The 4,896-nt window shown below is 32.6% G+C and overlaps 1 non-coding gene across 1 annotated transcript; it reads right to left on the bottom strand.

Annotated features, from left to right (window-relative positions):
• Window positions 1–253: 253 nt before the first annotated feature.
• LOC128776822 (small nucleolar RNA SNORA62/SNORA6 family) lies at window positions 254–403 on the bottom strand. Its single transcript, XR_008421982.1, has one exon. It is a non-coding gene; the product is annotated as a small nucleolar RNA SNORA62/SNORA6 family (small nucleolar RNA).
• Between the last annotated feature and the right edge of the window lie 4,493 nt (window positions 404–4,896).

A 4,896-nucleotide genomic window follows, 5' to 3' on the forward strand; every position in this document is an offset into this window, starting at 1 on the left:
TATATGACAACCGGATTCGTAAGTGCAAATGGGTATCTAAAGTTCTTAAGGAGGAGACCTGGAATAGATACCTTATCATTATTGCTGCATTCTGTTGGTCAAAGGAGTCAAAGGTTAGTTAGCTCAAGTTTATGTACTTCAATCTTACTAGAAAGCCAAAAACTAAAACCCTGAATGATTTGATTTCTGCCTAACTACCACATCCTCTTCTGTCTTCTTGCCGACTGGACTCTAGAGTCTATATATATATAATACTTACAGCAAGATTACTATCAAACTACACTCGTTGGGTCAGAGACCTGTGGTGTTAGCGAAAGACTTGCTCCTCACAAAGCATATGCTTACACTCGTGAGTTCATTGGCCAGCCAGTGGCGCCAACTCCAGGCTCTAACAGCGTGCAGTGAAATTGGTATCTTTTCATTGCTTTTCCGAGACAAAACTTTTGTTCTGTTAGACCTTCATGCCTGCTTCCTTTGGCTAAGATTATTCCCATGTGACAGAACATAAAGTTTGCTGTTTCTTAATCTTTCAAAGCCCAGCACAAATGTCATCTGTAAAATATCATCTTTAGCCACCTTATTTTTATACTCATTCCATTCAGTTCTTGATTACATTTATTTATAATTTTCTTCATTATCTATAATTATGCACACACATATACACAGAAATATATTTTTGTTATTTATCCAATTTTCTTGTTCATTATCTATCTGTTCAATCAGAATATAAATTCTACAAGGGAATGGCAATTACTATTCTATTAATTTTTGTTTACAACATAAGTAGCATTGTTGCAGCAAATGGTATTTGCTTAATAAATTCTTGGTGCATGAAGAAATGATAAGAAAAAAATCTTAATAAGTTCATGTTAAAGAAAAAAGGGTGGCCTCTGGGTGGCTCAGTCATTTGAGCACCAGACTCTGATTTCTGCTCAGGTCATGATCCCGGGGTCATGGGATCAAGCCCCATGTCAGACCTTTGTCCTGAGCATGAAGCTTGCTTAAGATTCTCTCTGTCTCTGTTTCTCTCTTTCTCTCTCTGCCCCTCTACCCTGCTTGTACATGTGCTCTCTCTAGAATAAAATTTAGAAAAGGAAAAAAAAAAGAAAATAGATTATAAAACTGAAAGAGTGGAATAAACATTGCACACACACACGCGCATGCACGTGTGTGTGTCTGTGTGGGTGTGTGTGTAGAGACAGTCTGGAAGAAAATTCACTAGAACATTATTCTCACTCTTTATCTTTAGATGATGGTATTATTGGTGAAATTTTTTATTTCTATATTTTGTGTTTAAAAAACTAAATATAGATACTTATATAAAATGTGTTATGCGACAGCAATTTAAAAAACAATTAAAACTTAGGGGCGCCCGGATGGCTCAGTCAGGTTAAGCCTCTGACTTTGGCTTAGGTCATGATCTCACGGTTTGTGAGTTCAAGCCCCACATTGGGCTCTGTGCTGACATCTCTGTCTCCCTCTCTCTCTGCCACTTCCCCACTCATGTTTTCTCTCTCTCTCTCTTTCAAATAAATAAATAAACATTTTAACATATAAAATTAATTAAAATTCAATATTTTTGTTATTAAATAATTTTTATAATAAGATAATAATTTTGGTCTCATTTTACTCTCATACTTTCAGTGTTTTTTTGTGCCAGATGAGTCTGAATTGTAAATTCCCCTGGGTTATTTTCACTTAAACCTTCTATTTTTCTATAAAGCATACAAGTAACTCATGCTATGGTTTTATGTAAATTAACGCTAATTAGGTTTGATCAATATATTAGTTTTCTTTGGGGATGCTTTCAAGTAATTGAATAAACCATAGGGAAAATTAATACCCATGTTGCCCTTGGCATAACACTTTCTCCTTTTGCTATTTAGTAGAAATGGATCACGTAAATGTTAAATTTGTGCTGTTCTGCTGACAGTGAAACTTAACGAAAGCCCCCATGCTATTAAGCTAAAGTTAAAAGAGTAGAGCTAAAGAAATTTCTCTATTGTAAGAGAAATGTGAGCTTTGCAGAAAGTAAATTGGCTAGGAGAAATTCAATGAGGTGCCATCTAAAATGAGTAGATAAAGTAAAGAGAGTGCTTTGTAGAACCTGTGAGAAAGCAATTTAGATATTCCCGGTGATAGCTCAGATGCCTGGATGCCTAGAAGCAATCTAAATCTGCAACTACTTGGAGGATATTGAACAGGAACACTCTGTCTTGCATCATTTTTGTGTTTATCTTTGCCTGTTGATCTGCCATCACTGTTAACCATTCATTATTTATTGTATCATTTCATTAAAAAGGGTAGGAAAACAAAGACTTAAAACTCCAAAGCCCAAAGTCGTTTCCATGCACAAGAAGTTTCTCTGTATGTCTGGCATTCATGAGCAAGGCTTCATCTGCCGTGCTGTTCCAAATGGGACTGAAAACATTTTAATTCAATTACTTTCAAGCCTTATTCATATATGTTTTGACATTAAGTATGTCTCGACTGTCCAAATAATTACATCTCTACATTTAAATAAGTTTTTGGTATATTATTGATGTTTTGGTCTATACATACAAGATCTACATATACTTATGTACATTCTTATTATGTATGAACACAGAAATCCTCCTCCTCATTATTTATTATTTACTATCAACAAGAAGTCTATTAAACCATCATATGAATTATCTAATTTAATCCTTACAAATACCTAATGAGTTGGAAACTATCAAACTCCTTTTTAAAGTGAGGAAGTGAGACTCAAAGAACACTGAACCTGTCCCCGCTTTGAACAAGCAATGCACAAAGCTGATATTTGAAACCAATTCTCCTTAGCCTGAAAGCCCAATGAGTTAATAATTTAAATGTTAAAAATAAAATCATAAATGTATTAGAAAATAGATAAATATGTTTCAAATGTGGGGGGTTAAAATGGCTTTCTAAAACATGAGAAATTGAGACATTGGATTTGACAACAAAAGTAATTTTAAATGATTGACAAAAAAAGCGCAAAACAATGAAATTAGTGTCATATGTAACAAATAATATATTTAATGTATAGGAGACCAGTGTTATAAAAAAAAAAATAGGAACAGGGATAGAGATATATAAAAGAAATTTGCAAAAGATGAAATACAAATGAAGCATCGATCTATAAAAGGATATTGAACTACCTAGTAATTAAAATCATAAGCTGCTTTAAAATTTAAAAATTATTTTTTAACCTATGAGATGGACAAACATCTGAGAGAGATACAGAGACCAAATGTTTATTAAAAACATAAGTTTGCTTTCAAAAAATTGAGAAAGAAGCTCAAGCTTTAAAGCTTTAAAGCACTTGCCTTCAAATTAAAAAGAAAACAATATTGAAAAAAAATTTGTCAAACACAGCAGAATTATCAAACATACTGAGTTTACACTTAGCTTGTTTAAGGGAAAAAAAAAACCCACCAACTTTCTCACATTGTCATCATCATATCCACAAAGTCTTTTCTTCAGATAAGAGCTGTGCAAAAATCCAAGATAGAGTTTTTCCATTAGTGAACTAACAATTTATGGAAAATACCTGGGATTTTATTGAGTTTGGAGCCTACAAGTAAACAGAGTGACCCAGTTTTTTATAGTTTATCTCTCAGTGCAAAGTGTTTTGCTTCCTTTTGTTTTCTGGCTGAGAAACATAATGTTCATGCTTATTCGTAATAGATTCAGGACTGTGTCTACGTTGTTTCCACAATCTAAACAATTGAAACAGGCTCGTGTTGTAAAAGATGTAGGAAAATGGGCAAAATCATTCACAGCTAGTAAGAATAAACCAGCACACTTTTCCCAGATTAAAAAAAATATATATACACTCAAAGTAGGAATGCCTTTTAACCTAGAAATTTCCTTCCAGAAATATGTAATAAGGAAGTATTTGAACAAAAAAAACACAATTTATACATCAAGATAATTTTATTGACATTGTCTACACTATCTAAATACTGGATATAACTTCTATATGCCACTCTTAAAGACAGGGGTTAAGTACATTTTGGTATATCTTTTGAATGGAACACAATTTACTGATTCAAAATTATAACTTCAATATCCTCACTAGGAAAAATATATAAGATCATCAAAACATGTTGATCATAGTTTTAAAAAACTATATATATTGATATAGATATGAAAGCCTATACACCAAATGGTAACCAAATTAACACTGGATAATCTTTTTGGGACATTTTATATTAAATGTTTAGTTCTTAAACATATAAGAATGAAATAATCAATCCCAAATATTTATTAGAAGTGTGACAATAAGGGCACCTGGATGGCTCAGTCAATTAAGCATCTGACTTTTGGTCAGCTCAGGTCATGATCTTGCAGTTCATGGGTTCAAGCCCAGCATGGGGCTCTGTGCCTATAGTGCGGAGCCTGCTTGGGATTCTCTCTTTCCTCCTCTCTCTGCCCCTACTCTGCTTGCTCTCTCTCTCTCTCAAAATAAATAAATAAAAACTTAAAAAAAAAAGTGTGACAATAGATTGAAATAACACAAGATTAGAGGATCTAATCTTGCTAAAATTTAAGCTAAAATTTGATTCCCAAGGTATAAGTAATGAAATCTATAATTTCCAAGTATTCCTTATTTTATTGAAATTGTTGTGTGAAAATTTCAGACTTAATATGAAAGTATCCTTTAAAGGTTAAATAATCTTTGTCAAAATTACTTCTTTTGAAAATAAAATGTTAACACTTCAAATTTTTTCTCATGCTCCATAAAAGATGCTGTTCTGCTTCTTGTCAGTCTGATAAGAATAAGAATAAGAATAAAAGAATAAGAATAAGAATAAGAATAAGAATAGTTTTTTTAAGCACTAGTTTCTCTTTTTATGCTTAAAGAGAAAATAGTGAATTGGCATGCAAAAA

The sequence above is a fragment of the Panthera pardus genome, unplaced genomic scaffold (assembly GCF_024362965.1).
Source record: "Panthera pardus isolate Hobbes unplaced genomic scaffold, ASM2436296v1 HiC_scaffold_13, whole genome shotgun sequence".
NCBI lineage: Eukaryota > Metazoa > Chordata > Mammalia > Carnivora > Felidae > Panthera > Panthera pardus.